This window comes from Xenopus tropicalis, chromosome 7, assembly GCF_000004195.4.
Source record: "Xenopus tropicalis strain Nigerian chromosome 7, UCB_Xtro_10.0, whole genome shotgun sequence".
NCBI lineage: Eukaryota > Metazoa > Chordata > Amphibia > Anura > Pipidae > Xenopus > Xenopus tropicalis.
Genome location: NC_030683.2, coordinates 77019882 through 77039994, shown reverse-complemented (window position 1 = coordinate 77039994; position 20113 = coordinate 77019882). Strand labels below are relative to the sequence as shown.

Here is a 20113-nt window from a genome sequence, read left to right as displayed (position 1 = left end):
TCTTGGCTGGAATAAATATTCCCCCCTGCTCTCATTTGAACCATACCTCATTTTGTGACTCATTGAAATAACTAGCTCCTGTAGCTTGTTATTCATTGTTTCTGAACTTTTGTTGATGTTTATCAATATTGCCCTGTCAGGTCACATAAGATGATAAGCCCCAGCCCCTTGAATGCTGAAAAAGTGCAGAAACAGCAACCTACACTTCAGTCACTTCAGGAGAGCATTGACTCCATAATGTCACACTTGGCCAAAATGCATGAGAAGGTAAACCCCAGACCCTTGAATGCTGAAGAGGTGCAGAAACAGCAACCTGTTGTACAGCAGGGCCTGTAAGTATACTTGCCATATGTGCATCTAATATTCACCTCTACTTTGTAATATGTGTGCATGTTTTTTTGGTTTTCAATCTTTTCTGAACTTTAGTTGATCTTTATTATTTTAGCCCCATCGAGTCAGATGAGGAGGACTTCGTAGGCCCTGTGAATGAACAAGAGGTGGAGATGCAGGGACCTGAGCTTGACCTGGAAGTATAAGTGTCATATGTACATCTAATCTACACCTGTCTACATAGCAGTATGTATTTCAATTTTTTTTCAATCTGAACTTTTTGTTGATTTTTTTATTAATACAGCCCTGTTGAGCCAGAGGAGAACAATGCAGACCCCATGACTGATGACAACGATGTTGATGATGATGACAATGAAAAATGAAGAGATGGAGACACACAATCTTGTTGGAGGACTGGACCAGTAAGTTAACATACACAAGCATATTTTAAAGGGAAAAGTAACACTAAAAAATTTTAACTAAAACATCTATTCTACCCTCCCCCAATAATTGCCCTATCCTGAAAAACATTTGTTATTTTCAATGCTTTAGAAGAAAATACCTGTTAAACTTGGCTTCCGGTCATTTGAACAAAGGCGATATGCAATGCAGCGGAAAGTATCCGGTTGAGGATCAACTGTGTGGTGATCAATTGATCGAGCATAGCCTGACTTCTTCCTATACAAATGGAAGGCTAGGCTAGATCACTCTGTCACCGCATAGTGGACGCATCCTTTCCTTTCCTTTTCCTTTAAGCATCACCGGTCCATGCTGTAATAAGTACAGATTTTCAATCACTTCTAAATATATTTTTCTTTGGACTAGGAGCGAGACCGATTCAAATTACGTTCTACTTAGGAGAAGAATGATGGCTGCAGGGATGTATAGATAACACTCTCTTGAATGTGATATTCTTGCTCAGTTCCGAAAATATCTTCAGCAAGAATTACAAGTAAGAAGATGGTCACAAGAGGTAAGAGTCACACCTGTCTATGTAAACATTTGTTGTTTACCTTTGTTATTTTGCTGTTTACATTTTCTCATTGTGAAGGAGTGAATTTAGCTAAAAAATCTTTGTTTGTTTGTCATTAACTGTTAATTTTACTGGCCAGTAACTCATTAATTTGGTATTTCAGTGTGTAAATAGCTATGTGTATAATCTGTGTATATGTATATGTGGTGTATATGTGTTAAAATTGGAAACAGCATTAGCTTTTGTTAACAAACTGAGGCCTACTTTGTTTGGAACATGTGCCTCAGCTGTGCTGGAAGTATGTTTTAAATGGTGCTGAAACTACTGCTTATATAGAAAGCTATGTTTGCCACAAGTGTATATAAAAGTGTGTGCATAAAACTACTTTGTTCCTATACAGAACATTGCAAATGCTTGTATAAAGTAAAGTTTAATTACACTTACCTGGAGCTCTCACAGAAGCCACTTTCTAAAGGGGTGGGCTGCCTCTCTGAATTAATATTTATGAGTAGATGCTGACCACTGGGGGCAGCATAGAGCAGTTTGGAGGCTATAAAAGCTGCAGACTGATTTCTTTTGGGAGTCTGTGTTAAGCCTTTGTAAGAGGCAGTTCTAGAGCTCCAGGAGTGTGCTTGCAGGGTTACTGTTGACCCCCTGCTGGTAAAAGTTTGTATTGCACCATTGCAAAAACTTTTTTCTGCATGTGATAAAAATAAAGCACAATATTTCCACTGAAGATCTGTCTGGCTACTGAACCTGCACGCGCCCAGTGACATTATGATGGCAGCAGTGGGATGCTAAAGTGCCGCAAAAGGCAGTGCCAGGGTAACAGATGTGGAAAAAGAAAGCCTGGAGAGAATCCCCAAAAATTACCCAGAAGCAAAAACCATGTGCAAAAGTGAATACAAGGTCATAAGCAGGAGTAAAACTGCTAGGCAAGTGGAAGAAACCTGCAAGGAGGAATGTCCAAGCAGGGAGATGATCCTTCTTCCAGGGGCCCTTCACATGATTTCCCTGAGGAAAAGGAGGAAATAACAAGTGAAGCAGAACTTCTGACTGGTGCCACAGGGATAACTACTGCTGAGCCTACAGTGAAGCCAAAGGCACATATTGCAAAGGTTTTTACAACAGAACAGGAAGAGCAGCCTAATATGCCAGAGACTTCTGCATCTTCACCTCCTTCAGGTTTAGATGAACTTCTACACCTTGCTCTGTATTTAACTGGCAAAGCACAAAAAGCATACAGCAGTTTAAATGCCAGAGATGCTCAGAATTATGACTGTGTGAAAGTTGCCATATTTCACCAGTATGAGCTAAATGTTGAAACCTTCAGACAAAGATTCAGAGCCTACAGGTACAGCAACTCTGATGGTCCTTGTGAGGCATATGCCCAGCTGCATGAACTGCTCTTAAAATGGATCCAGCCAGAAAGGAAAACTGGTGAGCAAATCCTTGAAATGATTGCACTGGAGCAATTTATTGAAATCCTACCTGATAAAGTAAAGCTGTGGGTACAGGAGCATCGTCCTGAAGTGCAAAGGCAATTTCTCTAGCAGAGGACTTTTTGCTAGCCAGAAGGGAAGCTGAGCAAAGAATTACTGTGCGAAACAAACCCCTTCTGCAAAAAGAGCCGCAGCTCAGAGTAAATCCTCAAGACCGTGGAAATACAAAATGCCACAACTGTGGGAAATTTGGACATATTGCGAGATTTTGCCATAAAACACAAAGCAAATGTAACCCTACTAATGTTGTTAGAGACAATGGTGGTTTCCTAGTTGAAGCATGTATAAATGGCCAGAAAATACAAGCCCTATTGGATAGTGGAAGTCCCCAAACACTTCTTAAAGCTTGACTACTGAGAAATCTTAATATTTTGAGAAACACCACTATAACATGTGTCCATGGAGACAAGAGAAAACATGCCCTGGCCAAAATACAAGTTAAAATTGGAAAGACTGTCCACAGAGTGATTACAGCACTGGTTCCCAAGTTGTCTTATCCATTGATTATTGGGAGAGACTTTCCTTATTTCTAAGTTTGTTGCCACGTCAGGAAACAGAGTGACCTGTGGTAGAGTGACAGAGTGACCTTTTAAAGGCTCAATGGAAAACTGAACACAGTGAGCCCAAAAAAGACTTTCCTGCTACAGCCAATTGGGACATTGACATTGAAAAAGCTCAGAGAAAAGATAGCAGTCTGCTGCCATTATTTAAAAAGTTTGTAAGTAATTCTGAAATATCTCATGAACAGCCATGCTATGTTTTACAAAATTGTATCCTTATGAGGGTAAGACAAAACAAAAAATTGGGAGTAACACAAGAGCAAGTGATGGTTTCAAAAATGTTTCGAGAGGAAATAATTCGTTTAGCACATGAAACACCATGGTCTGGTCATATGGGTAGAGAGAAAACCCTGAATAGAATTTTATACAGATTTTCTTGGCCAGGTATTCATCAACAAGTCGCTGAATACTGCAGTTCTTATCCTGTATGTCAGAAAACTGCACCTATTAAGCAAAGTGACAAAGCTCCTGATCCCAATCCCAGCTGTGGGTAAAGCTTTTGACAGGGTAGCAATGGAAATAGTAGTCCCTCTAGAAAAGAGTAGTAATCAGTATATACTTGTTGTTTGTGATTACGCAACTAGATAACCTGAGGCCATACCTCTAAGAAACATTACAGCCAAAACTGTGGCAGATACTCTTATTAAAATATTCCGCTCTCAACCTAGGGGTATCCTTGATGTAACTTGTGAAAACTGGGTAAGTGATGAGCACAGTCCTCAGAGTGTCATTGATTACATTGACTGTATGAGACATAAATTGTCCAAAATGTCAGCGATGGGACAGCTGATGCTCAGGTTAATCAAAGTACCTGTTATAACAAACGTTCAAGGGAACAAACATTTAAACCAGGAGAAAAAATCCTACTTTTACTTCCCAGTCAGCAGAACAAACTAATGGCTAAGTGGCAGGGTCCCTTTCAAATCTTAAGAAAAGTGGGTCCAGTAGATTATGAAATACAGATTCCAGGTAGAAGAAACAAAAAGATATATCATGTAAATCTCCTTAGAAAGTGGAAGGAGAGGAAAGAAAATATTTCCTTGATGGTTATTGCAGGAATGTTCACCTGATATGGCTGAGGAAGCATATCAGACTGGACAAAGAGTAGAGATGTAGCGAACTGTTCGCCGGCGAACTAATTCACGCGAACATCGGGTGTTCGCAAGTCCGCAAATTCGCGAACTTTTCGTGATGTTCGCAATTTGGGTTCACCGGCACCGAAAAAAATCGCAAAACTTACGATAACGGTACGAATGCTCCGAAAAAGTCGCAAAACTTACGATAACGGTACGAATGCTCCGAAAAAGTCGCAAAACTTACGATAACGTTACGAAAGCTCCGAAAAAGTCGCAAAACTTACGATAACGTTACGAAAGCTCCGAAAAAGTCGCAAAACTTACGATAACGGTACGAATGCTCCGAAAAAGTCGCAAAACTTACGATAACGGTACGAATGCTCCGAAAAAGTCGCAAAACTTACAATAACGTTACGAAAGATCCGAAAAAGTCGCAAAACTTACGATAACGGTACGAAAGCTCCGAAAAAGTCGCAAAACTTACGATAACTTTACGAAAGCGCCGGAAAATACGAAAATGTCGCAAAATTACCGATCATTTCGAAAAACGGCGTGTGTCAATTTTTCAGAGGTTTTTGCCCTTGATCCCCCTCCTGCATGCCACTGTCCAGGTCGTGGCACCCTTTAAACAACTTTAAAATCACTTTTCTGGGCAGAAATGGGTTTTCTAGGTTTTAAAGTTCGCCTTCCCATTGAAGTCTATGGGGTTCGCAAAGTTCGCGAATATTCGCAATTTTCGGCGGAAGTTCGCGAACAGGTTCGCGAACTTTTTTTTTGAGGTTCGCTACATCCCTAAAAGAGAGCTCTGAAGCCTGTAAGATTAACTTTTCTGAGCTAAATCTAGATGAACAGAAATAATTGTGCATGGTCCTTGACAAATACAGTGATATTTTTGTTACAACACCTGGAAGAACTAATCTTATTGAGCATGTCATTGATACGGGTGATGCTAAACCTATTCGTCAGCAACCCTATAGGACCCCTGAAAAATATAAACAAATTGTTAAACAGGAGGTTGTGCAGATGTTAAAACTTGGTGTAATTGAACCTTCTGTAAGTAACTGGTGTTCACCAGTGGTGTTGGTTCCAAAAAAAGATGGTTCTATTAGTTTTTGTGTTGATTTTAGGAAAATAAATTTCATATCTAAATTTGACTCATACCCAGTGCCACGCATTGATGAGTTAATTGACCAGCTGGGTGGAGCTAAATTTATCTCTACCATTGACCTTTCAAAAGGTTACTGGCAAATAACTATAGATCCAGAGTCAAGAGAGAAAACAGCTTTTGCAACAAGCCAGGTGCTCTTCCAGTTTGTAACCATGCCATTTGGTCTTCATGGGGCTCCTGCAACTTTTCAGCATCTTATGGACCGCATCCTGAGAGGGTATGATGCCTACTGTGCAGCCTACTTAGATGATGTGGTGATATTCAGCTCAGATTGGAAAAGTCACCTTCAGCATCTAGATACTGTACTGTCTCAAAGTCTGCTGGTCTTACAATCAACCCAAAAAAGTGTGCTCTAGCTTTTACAGAAACTAGATATTTGGGTTATATTCTAGGACAGTGCTGTCCAACTTCTGTGGTACCGAGGGCCGGAATTTTTCCGACCTACGTGGTGGAGGGCCGATAATGGAAGCCAGTTTTGACTACTCCCCTTTTTGAAACCGCACCCACTTGAACACACCCATGTTATCACATGACCATACCCATATTAATGGTTGTAGTACAGCAAAAACTTTCCATACTCTGCCTGCCCTACCCTGCCTGTGTGTGCCATACTCTGCCTTCCCTACCCTGGCTGTGTGTGCCATACTCTGCCTTCCCTACCCTGCCTGTGTGTGCCATACTCTGCCTTCCCTACCCTGCCTGTGTGTGCCATACTCTGCCTTCCCTACCCTGCCTGTGTGTGCCATACTCTGCTTGCCCTATGATGCCTGTGTGTATGGCACACACATGCAGCCTACAGTGACACAATGCTGGCATTGCTCCTACAGTCTGCACAATAACTACTGTATATATTAAAAAACTTTTTAATTGCAGTACCACCTCAGTATATGTTCTTTTTGTAGTGTGCAGGGATTATTTGTGGGTTTCTACTGCTCCTGAGGTGTGAACAGGGGAACAATGGGGGTGATTACAGCCTGAGCCTGAGGTGTGAACACTGCAGGGGGGAACAATGCAGAGATTAAAAGGTGTGAACAACACAGGGGATTACATATTTAAACAATACAGCCTGATTACAGCCTGAATCTGAGGTGAGAACCATGCAGGGGGCCCAGTTAATCACAGTACTGATACCATTTAAAGCTTACACAAGAGTAAGCCATCAAAGCAGCCAGACAGGTGGGGGGCCACACAGAGGGGGGTCGCGGGCCGCATGCGGCCTGCGGGCCGCCAGTTGGACAGCACTGTTCTAGGAAATGGAGAGGTAAAGCCTGACACAACCAAAATTAGAGCCATTGCTGAAATTCTTCCACCAAAAACAAAGAAAGAGGTACGTTCTTTCTTAGGTTTGGTTGGCTATTATTGGAGGTTCCTGCCAAATTTCTCTGAAATTTCTCTGAAAGAATTGCAAAGACCAGGTTATATGGAGTCCACAATGTGAAGAAGCTTTTCAGAAGCTTAAAAACATGCTCTGTACTAAACCAGTTCTCAAGAGTTCTAACTTCGAGCAAAAGTTCACAGTACAAACTGATGCATCTGAGAATGGTTTAGGTGCTATACTGAGCCAAGAAATTGATTGAGGGGGGGCCTGCATGCGATCGGAGTAGGGCGCACATCTATAGAGCTCCGCAAGGGGGGATAAAAATACTGCAGACACATGCTACATACCTGCCTCTGCCTGAACACCCGGGACCCCACACAGTACCCGAACAGTCCCACAACCTTAAATGGTATGCAAGAGCCGCCGCAGCCTCGCTACAAGACAAATATCCCAGCTACGCGCCATGTCGACACAAAATGGAGCCGAATCCAGCGCTGATGGCACGGACTCCCCAGACCCTACAGCTATGAGGGAAAAGGCAGCTAAAAAATTAGCTCAGTACGTAAGGGACCCCCTACCTCAGCGCTCCTCAAGAGGTATGTCTCCTACACCTCACATGGCTACCAAAAAGACACGAAACAGCAAGCTGTAGTCCCTCCACAATAGTACAAACAAGCACAGAATCACCTAATGAACCAACACTAACAGAAATTCTAAGTGCCATAACAACAAACCACACAGCTTTAGTGGGAAAAATCGATTAGCTAAAAACTGACTTTGCAATACTAAAGCATGATGTGCAAAACCTTAGAGAAAGAACTGGAGAAACTGAAAGGAGAGTTAGTGACCTGGAAGACTTTACAACACCTCTACCAGGCAGACTCACAGCAACAGAGAAACAAATTGCCATACTAGAAGCCAAAGCTGATGACCTGGAGAATAGACTACGGAGAAATAACATCCATATACTAAGTTTACCAGAAAGAGCTGAAGGCAATATAGCAGAAAAAGGTCCCGGGCAGACCACCTTGGCACCCCTCCAAGACCCCTCATAGCATGCCTGCTAAACTATAGAGACAGAGACATAGCACTGACGGAAGCGAGGAAAGCGGGTGAACTTGTATATGAAAATCAAAGAGTATCAATATACCCAGACTTTTCAACCGAGGTGCGGAAACAAAGAACTAAATACACAGAAGCAAAAACTGAAACTGAAACAAATCCCATACGCAATGCTTTTCCCTGCAAGACTAAGAATTACAGTCAACGGCAGAGCACACTTCTTCACCTCACCAGAAGAGGTAATACGCTGGCTGGATGAAAGACCTCTCAACTCAACCCAACGGGAATAAGCAACCTCAGCACATCCTTACTCCGCAACAAACAACAAAGGCATAATGGACAAATGACAGACCAGGATACCCGACTTTAACAAACTGCCCTATTACCTCCACATCCAAGGACGACCGTGAAAAAGAGAAATGGAACAACCGAAGCAACAGATGATCTGCAGCAGAGGGCGGCAAAGAAACCAACTCTCCCCCCAGAAGCAAGGAGACTCAAGCAGAGAACGACTTGGACAATCCATACTCGGACTCAATGAAGACACCAACCCCCAACAAGTTTGTTAAGTATACTAGTTACGGGTGCAAACCCACTCTATGGCAGTTCATAGAGTGGGTGGGGTGGAAAAGGGAAGGGATTATAATGTTATTCTTGTTTGTTTTAAGTTTAGATGGTGCAATTATTAAGGATAACATACTTATTGTAAAACAGGAGAACCACATACTCCCACTAGATAATAGTACCCTACCCTATAAACTACATAGCTACAAAAGTCATGGCCACACTTAAAGTCCTATCATGGAACGTAAGGGGCTTAGGTAATGTAATAAAAGGGAGACTGGTCCTAGACTTTGTTCGTAGAACCAATCCACAAATTATAATGCTACAAGAAACACATTTAATGGGAAGCAAAATTTAACCATTGATAGGTTCGACTTACCATTGCTTGTACTCAAGCTACTCTAGAGGTGTTTCCATACTAATATGCAAAACCTGTCCATTCGTGACAGAGACACTTATCTCTGATAGAAACGGTAAATATATTATATTACATGGTACAATACAGGGGAAAAAGGTTACCATAGTAAATGTGTATATCCCACCCCCATTTGCTGAAGAACCCTTAAGGGAAGTGATGAACAAAACTTTAACCCTCCCAATGGCGCCAATACTGCTAATGGGAGACTTTAATGCCGTGATAGATGCAAAAATAGATAAACTAAACCCCCCCAGGGTCAATACACCAGCATTCAATAAATGTTTTTTTTGTTTCCAATTAATAGACCTCTGGAGGGTACGTAACCCAGGAGTCAAGCAATACAACTTGTTACTCACCTGGCTCCAATAATATGTCTAGAATTGACTTAGCCTTGGGCTGCGATGACATGAACAAAAAAGTACAAAAGGTTGAGATACTTCCCAGAGGTATACCAGACCACTCTCCTATAGTAACCATTATACTTATTTCCCCAACCCCAGCAGATCGGATATGGAAACTCAGCCCTTACTGGGCATCCCATACCCAACTAAACAAAACTATTCACAACAGCATAGAAACATTTCTTGAAACAAATACAGATGAAGTACCTCCAGAGGTCACCTGGGATGCTTTCAAAGCATACATTAGAAAGGTCTTTATATGCAATATTAAAGCATCGGAAAGTAACCTAAGAACTGAAATAACAATGAGATCCCAAAAGGTATATGAAACAGAAGCAGCCTACATAGCACACCCAGACACACAAACCCAGCAAGCATGGACAGAAAGTCAAAGAGACCTTAACCTAGCCCAATTAGAGCTCACAAAGAAACACATGCTATACCAAAAAAAAGCAGGAGTCTTTGAACATGGAGACAAAAACGGCAAACTACTAGCTCTCCTCTCCAAAGACAACTTCGCTACTATGCTTATCCCGGTGATTAGGCTGTTTAATCACGGGGAAATAACTTCCTCCCCAGAGGAAATAAATAAAATGTTTACAGAATTTTACTCAGATCTATATACTTCCAAATTGCAAGTCTCACCTGCAGAGATACAAAGCTTTTTAACAGACATAGATATCCCTAAACTATGGAAATAACGGCAGCTGAAGTAGAAGCAGCCATAGGAGCCTCCCCAATTGGTAAAACTCCAGGTACAGATGGTATACCAATGGAGTGGTATAAACAGCACTCTAAACTTCTTGCACCACTACTAGTGAAGCTATACAATGGAGTGAATGAAGGGAAACCCCTACCTAACTCAATGAAGGAGACTCATTATCTTAATTCTAAAACCAGGCAAAGACCCCCTAGATTGCTCCTCCTACAGGCCAATATCACTTATCAATGCAGATGCTAAAATCCTAGCAAAGATTCTATCCACCAGAATAGCTCAAAATCTTTCCAAGGTAATTTCCCCAGACCAAACAGGCTTTATGCCCGGGCGCACAACAGATATCAACATTAGAAGGCTGTTCAAAAGTGTTAGTGTCGAGGTTGGTAAGAAAAAACGGGCTTTTTAAAGCATACAAGTTAGCTGGGACAGCAGAAACTTTCATCAGGTACAAGGAAGCAAATAAAGCATGCAAAAAAGCTATCAGGCAAGCTAAAATAGAAATGGAAAGGGATATTGCAGCTAGAAGTAAAAAGAATCCAAAATTATTTTTTAATTATGTGAATAGTAAAAAAATTAAGCAAGAAGGGGTGGGAACCTTATTATCACGGGGGGGGGGGGGTAAGTTGGTTGATGAGAATGGGGAAAAAGCAGAAATTTTGAACTCTTATTTTTCGTTATTTAAAAAGGGATCCCGTTCTCAGCCTGAAAACTATAGGCCTGTTAGTCTGACATCAGTAGTAGGAAAACTTTTGTAAGGGGTAATAAGGGATAGGGTACTTGAATACATTGCAGTTCACAATACTATTAGTTTGTGCCAGCATGGTTTTATGCGTAACAGATCTTGCCAGACTAATTTAGTCGCCTTTTATGAGGAGGTGAGCAGGAACCTTGATGCTGGAATGGCAGTTGATGTCATCTACTTGGACTTTGCTAAAGCGTTTGATACAGTACCTCACAGAAGGTTAATGATCAAATTAAGGAATATTGGCCTAGAACATAATATTTGTAATTGGATAGAGAACTGGCTGAAGGATAGAGTACAAAGAGTGGTTGTAAATGGAACATTTTCTAATTGGACCAGTGTGGTTAGTGGAGTACTGCAGGGGTCAGTCCTTGGGCCTTTGCTTTTTAACTTGTTTATTAATGACCTGGAGGTGGGCATAGACAGTACTGTTTCTATTTTTGCTGATGACACTAAATTGTGCAAAACTATAAGTTCCATGCAGGATGCTGCCGCTTTGCAGAGCGATTTGACAAAATTAGATAACTGGGCAGCAAACTGGAAAATGAGGTTCAATGTTGATAAGTGCAAAGTTATGCATTTTGGTAGAAATAATATAAACGCAAACTATCTACTGAATGGTAGTGTGTTGGGGGTTTCCTTAATGGAGAAGGATCTAGGGGTTTTTGTTGATAACAAGTTGTCTAATGCCAGGCAGTGTCATTCTGTGGCTACTAAAGCAAATAAAGTGCTGTCTTGTATAAAAAAGGGCATTGACTCAAGGGATGAGAACATCATTTTGCCCCTTTATAGGTCCCTGGTAAGGCCTCACCTTGAGTATGCAGTGCAGTTTTGGGCTCCAGTCCTTAAGAAGGATATTAATGAGCTGGAGAAAGTGCAGAGATGTGCAACTAAACTGGTTAAGGGGATGGAAGATTTAAACTATGAGGTGAGACTGTCGAGGTTGGGGTTGTTTTCTCTGGAAAAGAGGCACTTGCGAGGGGACATGATTACTCTGTACAAGTACATTAGAGGGGATTATAGGCAGTTGGGGGATGTTCTTTTTTCCCATAAAAACAATCAGCGCACCAGAGGTCACCCCTTTAGATTAGAGGAAAGGAGCTTCCATTTGAAGCAGCGTAGGTGGTTTTTCACGGTGAGGGCAGTGAGGTTATGGAATGCCCTTCCTAGTGATGTGGTAATGGCAGATTCTGTTAATGCCTTTAAGAGGGGCCTGGATGAGTTCTTGAACAATCAGAATATCCAAGGCTATTGTGATACTAATATCTACAGTTAGTACTAGTGGTTGTATATATAGTTTATGTATGTGAGTGTATAGATTGGTAGGTGTGGGTTAAGTGTCCTGGGTTTACTTGGATGGGTTGAACTTGATGGACACTGGTCTTTTTTCAACCCTATGTAACTATGTAACTATGTAACTATGTAACTATGTAACTATGTAACTATGTAACTATGTAACTATGTAACTATGTAACTATGTAACTATGTAACTATGTAACTATGTAACTATGTAACTATGTAACTATGTAACTATGTAACTATCTGTCTATACATCTGAGGAGCCAGGTAATGAAGGCTTCCCTTTTAATATGCCCAGTTCTAGTAATTTAGCTACTGATGCATGGGTCTCTCGGGAGGAAATTCAAAAGAGACTTGAATATGTAAAGGTAAACAAAGGTCCAGGACCGGATGGGATTCATCCCAGGGTATTAAATGAGCTGAGCGCTGTGATTGCCAAACCTCTTCACTTAATTTCACGATTCGTTGAGGTCTGGCACGGTGCCGAGAGACTGGCAGATTGCTAATGTGGTGCCGTTATTTAAAAAGGGATCCCGTTCTCAGCCTGAAAACTATAGGCCTGTTAGTCTAACATCGGTAGTAGGAAAACTTTTGGAAGGGGTAATAAGGGATAGGGTACTTGAATACATTGCAGTTCACAATACTATTCGTTTGTGCCAGCATGGTTTTATGCGTAACAGATCTTGCCAGACTAATTTAGTCGCCTTTTATGAGGAGGTGAGTAGGAACCTCGATGCTGGAATGGCAGTTGATGTCATCTACTTGGACTTTGCTAAAGCATATGATACAGTACCTCACAGTAGGTTAATAATCAAATTGAGGAATATTGGCCTAGAACATAAAATTTGTAATTGGATAGAGAACTGGCTGAAGGATAGATTACAAAGAGTGGTGGTAAATGGAACATTTTCTAAATGGACCAGTGTGGTTAGTGGAGTACCGCAGGGGTCAGTCCTTGGTCCTTTGCTTTTTAACTTGTTTATTAATGACCTGGAGGTGGGCATAGACAGTACTGTTTCTATTTTTGCTGATGACACTAAATTGTGCAAAACTATAAGTTCCATGCAGGATGCTGCCGCTTTGCAGAGCGATTTGACAAAATTGGGAAACTGGGCATCAAACTGGAAAATGAGGTTCAATGTTGATAAGTGCAAAGTTATGCACTTTGGTAGAAATAATATAAAAGCGAACTATCTACTGAATGGTAGTGTGTTGGGGGTATCCTTAATGGAGAAGGATCTAGGGGTTTTTGTAGATAACAAGTTGTCTAATTCCAGGCAGTGTCGTTCTGTGGCTACTAAAGCAAATAAAGTGCTGTCTTGTATAAAAAAGGGCATTGACTCAAGGGATGAAAACATAATTTTACCTCTTTATAGGTCCTTGGTAAGGCCTCACCTTGAGTATGCAGTGCAGTTTTGGGCTCTAGTCCTTAAGGATATTAATGAGCTGGAGAGAGTGCAGAGACGTTCAACTAAACTGGTAAAGTGGATGGAAGATTTAAACTATGAGGTTAGACCGTCAAGGTTGGGGTTGTTTTCTCTGGAAAAGAGGCGCTTGTGAGGGGACATGATTACTCTGTACAAATACATTAGAGGGGATTATAGGCAGATGGGGATGTTTTTTTTTTCCATAAAAACAATCAACGCGCCAGAGGTCACCCCTTTAGAGTAGAGGAATGGAGCTTCCATTTGAAGCAGCGTAGGTGGTTTTTCACGGTGAGGGCAGTGAGGTTGTGGAATGCCCTTCCTAGAGATGTGGTAATGGCAGATTCTGTTAATGCCTTTAAGAGGGGCCTGGATGAGTTCTTGAACAATCAGAATATCCAAGGCTATTGTGATACTAATATCTACAGTTAGTATTAGTGGTTGTATATATAGTTTATGTATGTGAGTGTATAGATTGGTAGGCATGGGTTGTGTGTGCTGGGTTTACTTGGATGGGTTGAACTTGATGGACTCTGGTCTTTTTTCAACCCTATGTAACTATGTAACTATGTTCACAAACATTTCGGCAAACCATGATAACCAAGGTAGCAGACTGGTTGCCTCCCTAGACAACATGAAGGCTTTCGATTCAGTGGAATGGGAATACTTATGGGCCACAATGAAACGGGTCCGAATACATCCTATATACATCAACTGGGTAAAAGCGCTATATCACCTCCCAGTAGCCAAAGTAAGAACTAATACTAAATTATCCACACCCCTCACTATAAGTAGGGGCACCAGACAGGGATTCCCCCTCTCCCCGCTTTTATTCGCACTTGCAATGGAACCCATGGCCTGTCGTATAAAAGCCCAAAACAACATAGAAGGTCTGAAACTGGGCCCCAATAAAGAAATCATCTCGATGCATGCCGATGATACCCTCATTTATTTACCCAACTCAGAACATGCACTAGAAATGGTACTGCAGGTAATTAACTCCCATACTACTTACTCTGGCCTAAAAATCAACTGGGAAAAATCAGTGCTATTCTCAAAAGACCCTCGAACGCCAGACGCCCCCACTCAGACTAAAGGTCTACAATGGGTAGAGTCCTTTAAATAACTGGGAATTCGGATACACGCTAACCTAAATAAATTAGAAGAACTCAACTTACACCCAGTTCTTAAGCTAATAGAAAAAAAACCTGAACAATGGGCAAAACTACCCCTGTCACTAATAGGTTGTATAAACCTGTTTAAGATGGTAATTCTCCCCAAACTGACCTATATCTTTAGACAAGCCCCAACTGTCCTGCATAAATCCATCTTTGACCACATTATACTGGAACTACTCACCCCCGAGAATAGCCTTCACAACCCTGCAACTCCCTATTTTTATATTATCTTGCAGCGCAACTTACAACATCCAGAAACTGGACAGTACCCACCCTAACCAATGCTGCAACTATCCTGGAAGCTCAAGTAATAGGCTCACTGGATTAACAAAAAACCTCTTATATAGAGGCACATACAAAAAAAAAAGACCGCCAATGTCAGAGGTACCCAAGAGAACTGGAAGAAGGTATGGTCTAAATGGGATTATTACATAACTAACCCACTCAGAAGGGGAGACACACGCCCGAGTCAGCAATTCTAATTAACATGATTTACAACAGACAACTCTATCTCTCCCCCCCAAAAAGGTATAGGGTCTACATATATAATTTCTTGTTTTGCCTAAGGTATTAAGGTTTATTTGCAACTTCCAAGCTATGTTCTCATACTCTCACACTATGTTAAACCAAAGATATATACTTAAGCACAGGCTTCACTAGCTAACGTCAACACAATTCCAAATATTAAATATCAACATGACTATAAGCTATTGTTATAAAATGTTCTGCTCCGTGAAATCCGCTACAATAAGCAATTGTTAAATACATGTTAAATATTGCTATTTCTGTATGCCTGAAATAACCAATAAAAAAAAAATCTAAGTTATAAAAAAAAATATATATACAAAAAAAAGCTTCTCCGCTAATGAAAGCAACTGTGAGAGCTTGGCAAACCACAAATAGCTTTTACCCCAAGCCCCAACAACATTACTCCTTACATATGCCGCTATGGCACAATCCTCACCTAAAACAGACCCGCAACTATGGGCACAATATAACAAAATATCTGGCAGATATAGTGGAAAATGGCACAATACTTACTTAACAATTTAAACAAAAATTCTTGCTCCCTAACAAGATGCTCTTTAGATACCTACAACTAAGGCATGCTGCGGAGGCCCAATTCGGCCACACGCCAATTGATACAACCCCAAGGCAAACAGAAATAAGAACGCATGCGGAAACCCTTAAGAAACCGCTATCGAGTTTCTATGCACAATTACTGGAAGTTGGTAGCACATCCCTGAATAGGCTGTATACGAAATGGCAGAACGATATCCCCCAGTTTACAACAGAGCAATGGGAGGACACCTTAGACTCTGCCTTCGAAGGGGTAATTAGCAGTAGACAAGATGACTCAACTAAACTACCTACACAGAACTAGTGACAAGCGAATCTGTTCCAATTCGCTTCGCCAAAAAATTCGCGAATCTTTCAAAAGATCCGCGAAATGGCGAAAAATTCGCAAAATGGGGAAAATGTCCAGGGACTGGTCCGATTGCCATCTTGGAGTCAGGAAGGAATTTTTTCCCCTCTGCGGCAAATTAGAGAGGCTTCAGATGGGTTTTTTTGCCTTCCTCTGGATCAACTTGTAGTTAGGCAGGTTATATATAGGCATTATGGTTGAACGTGATGGACGTATGTCTTTATTCAACCCAACTTACTATGTTACTATGTTACTATGTTACTATGTCGTGCGACAAAAAATAATTGTCGCCCGCGGCTATTATTTTGTCGCATGGCTATTGTTTCGTCGCCTGCGGCTATTATTTTGTTGCGCGGCTATTGTTTCGTCGCCCGCGGCTATTATTTTGTCACGCGGCTATTTTGTCGCCTGCGGCTATTATTTTGTCGCGCGGCTAATGTTTCGTCACCCGTGGCTGTTATTTTGTCATGCGGCTATTGTTTCGTCGCCCACGGCTATTATTTCGTCGCCCGCTGCTATTGTTTCATCTTTCATGACTATTATTTTGTCGCGCGGCTATTGTTTCGTCACTCGCGACTATTCTTTTTTGACGCCGGTGACAATTTTTGGACGTGCGACGAATTTTTCCACGGTGAATTTTTTCATCCGTTTCGCGAAACAATCCGCCAATGGCGAAACGCGTAAATTCGCCGCGAATCCATGCCTGGCAAAACTTTTAACCCATCACTACACAGAACCTATCTTACCCCACAGAGGCTACACAATATGAATCCTAAATTATCCCAGAACTGCCCTAGATGCCAATATGCCCCAGCAAGTTTTATCCATATGACATGGGAATGCCCTAAAGTCAAACATTTCTGGGGAAAGGTAATACAGTGCATAAAAGAAAAAACAGACATAACACTTCCAATGGATCCCAAAGTTATACTACTCAACCTAGTAGAAGAAATATCACCAAGAAGGGCACAAAGAACATTATTGTCAATACTATGTATGTACGCAAAAATATCAATAGCAATCCACTGGAAATCCAGGGGAGCTCCATCTATTCATTCCTGGTAACAGTTAATAGAAAAGGCCATTCCGCTTTATAAACTCACCTATATGAGAAGAGGTTGCCCAGATAAATTTTTATAAAGTATGGGAACCCGCAAACTATTCCCTAGAGAAACTAGGTATAGTATGATTGAAAAAGAATGTTTAGCAATAAAGTGGGCACTAGAGTCATTAAGATGTTATCTTATAGGCCAAGAGTTTTCTTTAGTGACTGCTCACCCACTTATATGGATAAACAGAATGAAGGATAAAAATGCAAGAGTTACAAGATGGTACCTTGCAATGCAGCCATTTAGGTTTACAGTTCACCATCGGCCGGGTAGTCAACATCATAATGCTGACTATTTATCTAGATATGGTGCAGAAACTGAAAAGGAAAAATAAGCCTTCTTAAGGAAACTTGGTACTGAAAAATTCCCTTATTTATTCTTGAAGAAGGTAACCTTCTTCTTAAGGAGGGGGATATGTGAAGGAGTAAATTTAGCTAAAAAATTTTGTTTTGTTTTTGTCTTTAAATGTTAATTTTACTGGCCAGTAACTCATTAATTCAGTATTTCAGTGTGTAAATAGCTATGTGTATAATCTGTGTATATGTATATGTGGTATGTATGTGTTAAAAGTGGAAACAGCATTAGCTTTTGTTAACAAACTGAGGCCTTCTTTGTTTGGAACATGTGCCTCAGCTGTGCTGGAAGTATGTTTTAAATGGTGCTGAAACTACTGCTTATATAGAAAGCTATGTTTGCCACAAGTGTATATAAAAGTGTGTGCATAAAACTACTTTGTTCCTATACAGAACATTGCAAATGCTTGTATAAATTTTAATAAAGCACTTACCTGGAGCTCTCAGAGAAGCCACTTCCTAAAGGGGTAGGCTGCCTCTCTGAATGAATATTTATAGAGTAAATGCTGACCACCGGGGGCAGCAAAGAGCAGTTTGGAGGCTATAAAAGCTGCAGACTGGTTTCTTTTGGGAGTCTGTGTTAAACCTTTGTAAGAGGCAGTTCTAGAGCTTCAGGAGTGTGCTTGCTGGGTTACTGTTGACCCCCTGCTGGTAAAAGTTTGTATTGCACCATTGCAAAAACTGTTTTTCTGCATGTGATAAAAATAAAGCACAATATTTCCACTGAAGATCTGTCTGGCTACTGAACCTGCACGCACGCCCAGTGACACTCATCATTATATTTATTCCTGTGTATCATTTTAGGTGGCAAATGTGGCCAGGTTTTTGTATTTTGTGGACCCCTCCAAAGCATCTTTAAGCTTCCTGACCAACACACAGAAGACATTGGACTTTTTTACAGCACTAGAGAATTTGGGGAACACTCATGCCACTATGTTTTCGTACCTGAAACATATCAAGAGGTTTGTGAGCTCTCAAACAGATACTTTGTCTGGCGGATCCCATCAAAGTGAAGAACTTGTCAGAAAATGCCATTGCTATCTCAGCATGACCTCAACTCTGCAGTGAAGGCTGAGCAAGGGAATTTCGTCTAACGTTGTGGGGAAAAAGTAAGTATGCTTTAGTACCTGTGTATTTATTTTGGCTTTTTGTGTGTGTAGGTTTGGTGTGTAACTACCCCTATTCACAGGTTTGACTATCTGACATCTGCAAAAAAGGATCCATCAGAGTGTCAACGGATCCTCATAGTGGCCAGGCCAATATTTGAGCAGATAATAAAGAAGGCCAAGATGGGTGGACATCTTTTGGATAAGGAAAAGTCTTATGTCCTCTATTTCTTGGAGGCAGTGATTGTCTTAAAATGCGACCAGGGATTGTGCAGAATATGACTGTGAGTATACATGATACATTTTTTCACTGCCATGCTTTTTATGTTCTGCTAACATGATATTAACTTGAACTGTTTGATATTTTACCGATCCTTGTCTTTTTTAGGTTGAAGAATGGTGCAAGAGGATGCCATCTGATTGCAAAACTCGTATGGTCATTGGTGTAAAAAGGCATAAGACATCTACTCTGCAAGTTGCCTCTATACTTCTAGAAGAAGAAGAAGAACTATCTACTGAATGGTAGTGTGTTGGGGGCATCCTTAATGGAGAAGGATCTAGGGGTTTTTGTAGATCACAATTTGTCCAATTCCAGGCAGTGTCATTCTGTGGCTACTACAGCAAATAAAGTGCTGTCTTGTATAAAAAGGGCATTGACTCAAGGGATGAGAACATATTTTTGCCTCTTTATAGGTCCCTGGTAAGGCCTCACCTTGAGTATGCAGTGCAGTTTTGGGCTCCAGTCCTTAAGAAGGATATTAATGAGCTGGAGAGAGTGCAGAGACGTGCAACTAAACTGGTAAAGGGGATGGAAGATTTAAGCTATGAGGTTAGACTGTCGAGGTTGGGGTTGTTTTCTCTGGAAAAGAGGCGCTTGCGAGGGGACATGATTACTCTGTACAAGTACATTAGAGGGGATTATAGGCAGTTGGGGGATGTTCTTTTTTCCCATAAAAACAGTGCACCAGAGGTCACCCCTATAGATTAGAGGAACAGAGCTTCCATTTGAAGCAGCGTAGGTGGTTTTTCACAGTGAGGGCAGTGAGGCTGTGGAATGCCCTTCCTAGTGATGTTGTAATGGCAGACTCTGTTAATGCCTTTAAGAGGGGCCTGGATGAGTTTTTGAACAAGCAGAATATCCAAGGCTATTGTGATACTAATATCTACAGTTAGTATTACTGGTTGTATATATATAGTTTATGTATGTGAGTGTATAGATTGGTTAGTATAGGTTGTGTGCTGGGTTTACTCGGATGGGTTGAACTTGATGGACAATGGTCTTTTTTCAACCCTATGTAACTATAACTATGTAAGAGATCAGATGTATTCTAGATTACGGGGTTCAATATAAACAAATTACTAAGGTCATAAAAAGAAACTGGAATA

General features: G+C 41.0%; 1 pseudogene; it reads left to right on the top strand.

The window, feature by feature from the left end:
• The first annotated feature begins 255 nt into the window (after nt 1–255).
• LOC116412364 lies at nt 256–19235 on the top strand (annotated as a pseudogene).
• Nucleotides 19236–20113: the final 878 nt, after the last annotated feature.